The 10578-nt window shown below is 36.2% G+C and overlaps 1 long non-coding RNA gene across 1 annotated transcript; it reads left to right on the top strand.

The window, feature by feature from the left end:
* The first annotated feature begins 473 nt into the window (after positions 1 to 473).
* LOC104093743 (uncharacterized) lies at positions 474 to 6334 on the top strand. Its single transcript, XR_685709.4, has 3 exons — positions 474 to 637; positions 705 to 828; positions 5216 to 6334. It is a non-coding gene; the product is annotated as an uncharacterized lncRNA (long non-coding RNA).
* Positions 6335 to 10578: the final 4244 nt, after the last annotated feature.

The following is a 10578-nucleotide window of genomic DNA, read 5'->3' as shown; positions in this document are numbered from 1 at the left end:
TCTCTAATGTTGTGAGTTCTGAAGTCATTGTGCTTATAAAATGTGAATTCAGATATAATGTTTATTACAGTAGAATGTCATAAAGATAAATTTAGAAGTTCTTAAAATAGATTTCTAATCTTAAGATTCAATTATTCAAAGAAAGTAACAGTTGAACTGTCCTAAAAGTAAAAGACAAAATTCTTGACTTACTCCTTGTCCAGCTTTCAAAAATGAAAAATCTAATGTTTAAGGTCCAGAATAAACAAAGGTACACTGGACTAATTTGTAGCCAAGAGACAAGTCACTGACATCATACAACAACCCAAGGCATAGACCCAGAATTTATAAAGTACAACCATATTACGGACGTCCACTTAAAAGGTGTCACATGCTAGATTTAGCTGTTATCTTCTCAAATAAAATGTTCCCTTGTCACATTAGCAGAAAAATAGAGAAAATGACAAACAATTTTGTGTTTGGGATTGGCCTTAAATTATCCTTTAAAAATTAAAACATACACTTAAACAATTTTAGTCATTACGTTTATCCACAATGAACACTTTGGTTTCTATTTTGTTTAAACACATAACCGTTATATTTTACATAATTTGCATAGGAAGCACATAAGTGGCGCAAATTAGCACGTGAAAAGCATGTAAGCTGTCTAAATTGAAAAAAATCAATAGCACTTTTCATTATTGGCGCTTCTTTCTCTTTTTCAGGTGTGAAACAAGGCAGCTCAATTCCGACGAGATCTGGATTAGTTGCCGGCATGTGGGAACCATCAGACATGTCTTCAAGCCTCTTAAGTCGTCACCCAGCAACTCCGGGCAGATCTTTAACCAGGTTCTACATTCTTGTTTGGTTAAACTCTGTTTCGTTAGATTTTGTTTAAATTTGTTCTTTGCTCTTAGGGTATTCTCTATCAATTATTGTGCTTTATCCGTGGTTTATTTGTTTAGATCATTTGTTTGTTCATTCATTCGTATTGCTTAGACCACTTGTATTTGCTTTTGGGCCTATTAGCATCGTTTAGGGTTCTTATTTTTACTTATCTTGCAGCTATTATCTTTCTTAGTACCTGTGATTTTCCCTATTTTTGTGCTTTATAGTTTCGTACTGTATTCTCGAAGTCTTAGTGTGTCTTGATTATAATGGCTATATTGAACAATGGTAGGGTAAGGTCATGTTTTCGGGAGGGTCCTCATGGGGGTAGGGGTGGTAAGGGTGCATTCAGGCTGAGAGTTGGGTCCTGGAACATAGTGACCTTGATGGGGAAGTCAATATAGAGTTAACAAAGATTCTCCATAAGAGAAAGATCAATATAGCTTGTCTCTAGGAGACTGGATGGAAAGGAGATAATGCAAGGGATGTAGACGGGTTTAAACTATGGTACTCTGAACACGTGAGGGGCAAGAACGGAGTAGGCATTTTGGTTGATAGGGACTTTCAAGAGCTAGTGGTGGAGGTTAGGAGGGTGAGTGACAGACTGATGAGCATTAAGCTAGTCGTTGGGTTTTTTACTTTAAACATGATTAGTGGGTACGCACCCCAATTGGGCTTGGACGAGGAGGTTAAAAGACGCTTCTGGGATGACTTGGATGAGGTTGTGGATGGCATACCGCATACTGAGAAGCTTTTCATAGGAGGGAATTTCGAGTGTTGTAAGGAATTTCGGATGTTGGGAACTTGGTTCCAAGGTTTATGGGCTAAAGTCAAAATAATGATCATCAGTTATATCGTGTGGTCAGGCTTACATGAGTTAGGGTTACGTGAGATCACCCCTGGGTATGTGCATGGTAAGGTTACACAGTGATTCGACGGCATTGGAACGACACGTGGCACGTTCGAGGACGAACGTATGTTTAAGTGGGGGAGAATGTAACGACCGAACCGGTAGTTTTAGAAATTTGCATTTCGTTCGGTGGCTTAAGACCTCAAGCAGCTTTGTATAATGTATTATGACTTGCGTGTGTGGTCGAGTTTGGTTTTCGGATGATTTGAGATCAATTTTGATGAACAATTCTTGTTTTAAAAGTTTAAGTGAAAAGAGTTGAACAGAGTTTGACTTTTGTGTAAATGACTCCGAAATGGAGTTTTAGTGGTTCCAATAACTTCGTATGGTGATTATAAACTTAGACGTGTGTCCCGATTTGAATTTGGATGTCTGTAGAATAATTTGAAGTATTTTGTCAAAAAATATCAGAAAGTTGGAGTTTTGAAATATTCATAAGTTTGATCAGGAGTTGACTTTGTTGATATCAGGCTCGGATTTCTATTCCAGAAATTTGACTAGCTCTATTATGTCATTTATGACTTATGCACAAAATTTGAAGTCATTCTGGATTGATTTGATATGTTTTGGCGCAAATTATAGAAGTTGGAAGATTTGAAAATTCATAAGTTCCATTCGAGGTGCAATTCATAATTTTGACGTTGTTTGATGTGATTCGAAGCCTCGAATAAATTCGTGTTGTGTTTTAGGACGTGTTGGTACATTTGGTTTGAGGTCCCGGGGGCCTCGAGTGGATTCCAGATGGTTAACAAATCAAATTTTGGACTTAGGAAAATTATGAGGAATTCTGGACTGGTGCCATCGCGCCTGCGATGGATTTGGCCGTAGGTGCGAGACCGCATAGGAGAGACAGTGATCGCAGAAGTGAAAATGGAAAGGTTGGACAATGGTCGCAGGTGGGAAGTATTTTCTGCACCTGCGTGATCATGGATGCGGTGCCTGGGGATGCAAAAACGAAGCAAGTGTAGAAGCACAATTTCTGGTCGCACCTGTGATTGCGCATAAGCGAAATTCTTTCTACAGGTGCGAGAACTCAACTGGGCAGTGGATTCCGCAGAAGCGACAATTGTTTCGCATCAACGACAATTATGTGGCATAAGCGACGCCGCAGAAGCAGCTAATTGTCCGCAGGTACAAAAACTGGGCAGAAACATTTAAGGATTAGAGGTTGCCATATTTACTCATTTTTGGAGTTTTAAACTTCGATTTTGGGCGATTCTGGAGGGATTCTTCACGAGTTTAATTTTGGTAAGTGTTCCTTAACTGAAAGGGATTGTATTTCATGACTTTATACGTATTTATGTCATTAAATTTGTGAATCGGATGGAAGAAAACAAAATTTTGGAAAATCTTTCAAAAATGTATAATGAAGATTTGAAGGGTGATTTGATATCGGAATTTGATAGTTTTGATACGGTTGAACTCGTATCGGAGTGGGTGTTCGAATTTCGTAAAAATTTATCGGATTCCAAGATGCGAGCCCCGGGTTGACTTTTTAGTGTAAAATTAAAAGTCGACGTTTATTATCCGGAATTATTTCCTATGAATTTTATTTATTTTATGAAATTATTTTGGTTAGATTTGAGCTATCCGGAGGCCGTTTCACGCGAGAAGGCCAATTTAGAGTATCGGCCTAACTTCATAAAGGTAAGTATCTTGCCTAACTTTGTGTTGGGAAAATTACCCCTTAGGCTTTGAATTGATGATATTGTTTGAATTATGCGAAAAGCGTGTACACAAGATGACGAGTGTGTACACTTACTTATATGTGGTATGTGACCGGATAAGACCGTTAGGCTTCTTTCATACAATTAATTGTACTTATCGTTTCATGTTATATTTTTTGTCGTTAGGATTGCCCTTACGTGCTTTACTTGAAGTTATTAGTACATGTTCCATCTTTCATGGTGAAGTTCATCCTTATTTGTTAATTGATGATTTTAATTATTTGTTGAATTCATGTGTTATCTGCTACATGCCTTAACTGTTAATTGATTCTCAGAAATTGTGTCTTGATTTATGGATTGTCATTCCTTGCTAATGATTTCGTGAGTTATCGTATAACTTTCTCATCAGTTGTGACTTCTTTGTGTAGCCTTGTTATTCCTTTTGATTTTGTGATACGCCGTAGTTGGTTGTAAATTATTTGCTTAAATTATGTTGCTTGGTGAGCGGGTTGCACGCCGCAACAGTATTGAAAATGATAATATATGTGGGATCAGGTTGTACGCCGCAACAATAATGAAAATGATGATCTGTATGGGATCGGGTTGCACGCCGCAACAGTAATAAAAATGATAATATATGTAAGATTGGGTTGCACGCCGCAACAATAATGAAAATGATGGAATGGTGGAATAAGGATGGATTATGATATTGACAGATAATTATATGGAGGGATCGGTGATTATATGGAGGGGTCGGGTTGCGTACTGCAACAGATTTGTTTAAACTTTATATTTTGGATCGGGTTGTGCGCCGCAATGGATTGTGTATGTTGTATTCACTGTTGTATTGTGTAAGCTTCCAGTATTTATTATATAAAATTCTGAGGACGGATATTTTTGGATTTATTGATTTCGAGGATTGAATTATTGGTAACACATTGGTTTTTAAGTTAAAGAATTTTTAACGTACTTTACTATTCTTAACAGTTGACGCATTTCACTTTAATTGATTTCCCAAATTAAACTCCTCATCCTATCTGATGATTTTATTTACATATGGATCATTGTTATGTTTTTATTTAACAAACTCTAAATTTAATCCAGTGGTTATCCGGTGCTTTATTTTAATTGAAAATATTATTTCCTTGATCCAAATGATTTCTAAAATAAACTCATTCTTCTCAATTGATTTCCTACTTTATACCTGTTTGTTTTTATGCTTTAATGAATGAGATTAAATTTCCTGGATATTTAAAAGTAGTATTTGATACGGGTACAAGGTACATGGTAGCACGTGAATTTTATCGTGCGAAAGTGATTTGAAAAATATAGGCACAAGTTGACATGTGTGTGAGGTTTGGAAGTTGTGATTTATAATATAAGATTTACAAGATGTGATACTCGAGGTAATTCTTATTGAAATTTGTGCATTTGGAATGATTTAATTGATTAAGTTGTCATTGGTTTACCTTACTTGAACACATTTATATTTTATTTGTACCTGACTATGTTGTTGCTTAGTTACTTGGATATTCTCATTGTCATCCGTGCTCACCTTATTTTCAATGTTGATGGTGATTTGAAATCTTTCTGTTGTTGGCCTTATATTGATATTCTTTCCTTATTAGTTTTATGTCATATCCTGCATAACTTTTCATGTCCGGTAGGTGTCTTGACCTGGCCTCGTCACTACTCTACAGATGTTAGGTTTGATACTCACTGGGTACCGATGTGGTATACTCATGCTATGCTTCTGCACATTTTGGTGCAGATCCAGGTACTTATGATTGAATTGGTTGAAGATTTATATCTGCGCTGCTGGAGACTTCAAGGTATACTTGTTCGACGTCCGCAGGGCCCGAAGTCACCTTGTGTTGTATTTTATTTCCATTGTCTCCTATTATTCCGGAAAAATGACTTACTCTTTATTTATAGTTACTCTTAGAAAGGCTTGTGACTTGTACTATCGGTTTTGGGATTATGTAACTGAAGTTGGTTTGACTATGTTGTTACGGAATTTTCTTTTTAAATTATTGTAGTTAATTTAGTTGAATTCCACTAGTGATTAGTATATGTTAGGCTTACCTAGTCTTAGATACTAGGTGCCATCATGACTTCCTTGGAGGGATTTTTGGGTCGTGATAGGAGGCTTGCTTTCAGTATTCTGTGTAACAAGAATGTGCCACCAAAATTTAAAGATACGTTTTATAGAGCGGTGGTCAGATCGTCTATTCTGTATGGGACGGAGTGTTGGCCAGTCAAGAACTTTCATGTACAGAAGATGAAGGTGACTGAAATGAGGATATTGAGATGGATGTGCCGGCATACCAGATAAGATAGAATTAGAAATGAAGTTATTAGGGACAAGGTGGGTGTGGCCCCTGTGGAGGATATGATGTAGGAGGTGAGACTTAGATGGTTCGAGTATGTTAAGAGGAGAGGCATTGATGCCCGATGAGGAGGTGTGAGAGGCTAGCGTTGGAGGGCAAACAAAGAGGTAGAGGCAGGCTGAAAAAATATTGGAGAGAGATGATTAGGCGAGATATGGCATTGCTCCAGCTGACTGAGGACATGACCATGGATAGAAGGTGTGGAGGTTGAGATAAAGGTAGAGGGTTAGGTAGCCGAGTGTTGTCCTTATTTGTCATAGTAGCGTCGATACGTCACTTAGTGTCCTTCGTGTTTTATCCCTAGATTGTTGTTATTACTTGTTGCTGCCTTGTTTTGGCTTTTTGATTGTATTACTTAGTGTTAGTTTTGTAATTTCACTTCGGTTGTCAGATTGGTTTATGATGGTAAGCTATAATCTTATATTTTAGTCACCTATTGCACTCTAATTTACTATACTTTGATTGAGTTGAGCTTTAATCACTAGTGTTTTGCACTAATTGTGTGTTTTATGCCTTGTAGGAGTGATTCCTAGCTATGTAGATGTTTTGGAATGAATTCAAGCTATTCTGGAACTTTGAAGTCTGAGTAAAAGCCCAAGGATTAAGTTGAGATCGTGTTCGTGGATCAACAGAATATAGTGCACTTAACGGGAGAAATGAAGAATTGAGCAGGACGCTACCCAGGTGCGCGAGCGCGCACTGGGCGCGCAAGTTAGGCAAGACATTGTCCAAAGTGCGCGGCCATATGCGCGAGCACACCTCCAGGTGCGTGGCCGTGCACGTCCAATCCCGGAATTGTCCTATTTCGCGTATGAAAATGTGTGTTCATTTGGGCCCGACCCTAATTGATATATATACTGGAAAACGGTATTTTCTAAACTTTTTTTGACACATCTAAGACCTAAGGAGGCTAAAAAGAAGTTGGAGAAGCAAGAGCACAAGGAATTCATTATTCAATCCTCACTCAAGACAAGATTTTGGATCGTTTTATGTTTTTCTTTACTTTAAACATATTTGTGACTAATACCATATATGTGGAGTAGTTCTCTTTAGGGTTTGATGGATTTGGTGTATTGATATTTATTTGTGGATTATAACTCTAGTTTTATGTATTGAATAGTTTTGAATGTTTTAATAGTTGCATCTATATTCATATGTTCATGTAATCGAGAGAGGCATAACTTGTGATATCTTTACATTATCTTGTTGGGTGAGTTTATTAATTCTTCTTAGTAATCGAAAGAGGCTAGTTGAATTATTGTTTAAACCTAGTTAGGAGTATAATCGAGAGAGGTTCTCCTAAAGACCAATCCACTACGAATTCTTACATATTTTTACTGAGCTTAAATTGGTTCATATTGTGAGGTTGAGACTTAATCAAGATTGGAGTTTCTACTAAATGTTTGAATTAATAATTGAGTGAATTCGAGAGACTCACTTGAATATTAGAAGTGAATTAACTAGAGTTAAATCCCAGACATTTATCTTGCACCTATCCAATCAATCCCTATTTTCTCCCATTGATATCTTCCTTGCTTACTTTTGTTCGATTGTCATTCGTCAATTAGCTTTAGATTCTTAGTTAATTTTAATTTTAAATCACATAACTCTAAATTATTGATTATCTTGGATAGGAATCTAGCTATAAACTACAATAATATTGTTTAACTCCAATCTCTGTGGATACAATATTATATTATACTATATTCGACTAGCGAGGATATTTAAGTGTGTGTTTTGCGCTCGTCAAAATTTGGCGACGTTGTCGTGGATAGTGTTGGAAATAGTTTGTAGTGTTAATTCATGAATTAGGGTTTCGTCAAATTTCTTTTCTTTTTCCCTGTCTATTTTATTTTCTTTATTAGTTAACTTCTTTTCAAGATTTATTTTGTAGTACCTAACAAGTTAGGGAAGATACTGTAGATATTGAACTTTAAATATTATGAAGATGGAGTACAACCATCCTAAGAAAACAGTTGAAGAGTTAGTAGTTGAATATTATCAGCGGTCTGCTATGTGTTTTAAATGCGGTAGAAATCATCTATGGGTTGACTGTCAAGTAGGTATGTATTCTTCCTATGATTCGTATTTTGAACAGTCTCACTCTGTTTCTAGTCCGTACATGTATGAGGATTCATATGGGCACAATCTTGACTCTGATTGGGATGAATACCCTTATTATAACTGAAATAGAAATGAAGTGAGACAACTACCTCAATGGGAGAATGGTAGTTTAGAAGAGCTTGTGTATAAGTTCATAAATAAGGTGGAAGAGAGATTTACACAAGATGATTAAGTCATTAACAACCTAACAAAGCAAGTAAGTCAAATAATAAGTACACTTTCAGAAAGCTCTTTGCGTTGTGATGATGAATATATGGAGGTGATACCCTACGAGAATAAGCCTACTCAAGAGGATGAGCTGGTTCAGAGGGAGATTTCCACGGTACAAGAAGACTCTGATTCAACTGAGATGATCGAAAATAAGGCTTTGGTTGAATATGAAGCAACGGAAGAAGAGTTCAAACCCCCATCCACCTTTCCACACTTGCAATCTTTAGTAGAAGAAAATGAGAAACAAATGGTCTGGGACATACCAGATGAATATTCACTTTACCTTTCTTCTTTGTTTTCTTATTTTAACCTTGATCATGTGGAGTTTATTTTTGGGAATTTACAGGAATATGTATGGATTGATCCTGTGAAAGAATGCAGAAATAAGTTAAGGATCATCATGAAAGAGAAATTCACTGCTCAAGATGAGGACAAGAAAGAAAAAAAAGAGCGGGTCTTGCAGGTATCCTCAGAAGAATTGGTCTTAATGAGCTCCACAAAAAATTTCAAGGAGCGAAAACGAGGAATGAATTCAAAATTAGGGGTAGAGTTCATAAGTTCTCGGAAAAGAAGAAAATTCAGGGAAGTTTCCTTTACCTCTTGCTTTTTAATTGTGTATCATGGGGAAATGCCACGACTTAAAGTGTGGAGTGGGGGATAACTGTATGTTGTATGTATGTGTGTTAGTTTAGTTTTTGTTTAGTAGGTTAGAGATAGAAAAATAAAATTGAAAAAACATAAAAATTTTAAAATTTTCGATTTTTTCCGATGATGGATATCATTCGACAGGTTTCTTGAGGGATTTAGTCGAAGGAAAAAGACAAAAAGATTTTCTTTTGTAGGTAGTGTAATAATTTTTTCTTGGTTTTTCTTTGTGCCGCGGTTTTTCTCCAAGGATTTTGTTTGAACTGGGTGTAGTTAATTTTTATTTTAGTTAGTAGTAGGAAACCTTGTGCTATGATTTGAAATGAAAGCAATATCTCTTGAGTCTATCATGCCTTAAGAATAGTGAATGTTTTCGTTGTGACGCTTAGGCTCAGTTTTTAACTCTTGTATAAGTACCTTAAATTGTATGATCTTAACTTTGCTTAACAGCTTTGACTAGAGTGTCTTGATAGTCTGATCCTGAGTGAGTTATTTTCCATGTGTGTGTGAGGTTTTGTATTATTCATTGAATTGCATTTGATGTCTAGAACTTACCCCGTGTGTTTGCAAAGCGAAATAATAGTTATGTCCAGTCTTGAAAGTGATATAGGCATTTCTTTGTTGAGCCAGTTATATACTTTTACCCACCTATTTGTTATGTATCGTAGTTAACCCCTTTGAGCCTGTAATCTTGTTCCTTTGGCAACCACATTACAAACCACCCATTTTTTTGAATTGACCATCTATTTGAACCTTGTATCTCTCATGAGTACTTGAATTTGTTATGAACTTTGTAAAAGTTAAAGTGGGGGGTGGTTGGTTTGGCTTTTGAGTGGAACTAATGAAATAGCGAGAAATGTGCAATGTATTGAAAAAGTAAGAGTCACTTGAAATAAAATAAAAATATAGTTGTATTGTTGAAAATATTCCTTGATAGTGGTGACTCTTGATATAATTGTGCTTAAATGAGTAGGGAGTTAATATATATTGATGTGAAGGTGGAATTTATGGTTTGACATAAGTGTGGGGTTTTGAAAGGTAAATTATATGTATTAAAGTTCTTATGGAGGTGTAATCACTCTTATATCCAAATTGTATCCTACCCATTCCGCAGCCTACATTATAACCAATTAAATTCCTCCTTGATCCTTGACTGAATGAATTAGTAGAGTAGTATACTACAAACAAGTCTATGGTGCATCTTTTGTGGCATATGAATGTTGTTTCTAAGAGTGAGTAAATTCTTTCTATCTTGAGTTCCTAATTGTTCTTAATTTCTATTATGTGTGGAACTACTCTCGGTTGTTGTGTGAGGGCACTTAATTCATGAAGGAAAGGTAATGTCATTGACGTCTATGTTAGAGTAATGGAGCGGGTTATAAATAATGCGCGGTGCTTGTGAGTCAAATCTTGAGGCTAGGATGTTACACTATTGTGCTTAGTCGCTTTTAAATATTCTTGGTATGATGAGTTATGAGAGTTGCTTAAAAAGGTTGTGTTGTTATAAAGTGTAGTTTGATTACTCGAGGACTAGTAATGGGTTAAGTGTGGGGTGTTGATGGTAGACTATAATCTCGTATTTTAGTCACCTATTACGCTCTAATTTACTTCATTTTGATTGAGTTGAGATTTAAGCACTAGTGTTTTGCACTAATTGTGTGTTTTATTCCTTGTAGGAGTGATTCCTAGCTATGTAGATATTTTGGAATGAATTCAAGATATTCTGGAGCTTTGAAGTCTGAGTAAAAGCCCAAAGATTAAGTTG

The sequence above is a fragment of the Nicotiana tomentosiformis genome, chromosome 4 (assembly GCF_000390325.3).
Source record: "Nicotiana tomentosiformis chromosome 4, ASM39032v3, whole genome shotgun sequence".
Taxonomy (NCBI): domain Eukaryota; kingdom Viridiplantae; phylum Streptophyta; class Magnoliopsida; order Solanales; family Solanaceae; genus Nicotiana; species Nicotiana tomentosiformis.
This window is presented reverse-complemented; position numbering and strand designations above follow the sequence as displayed.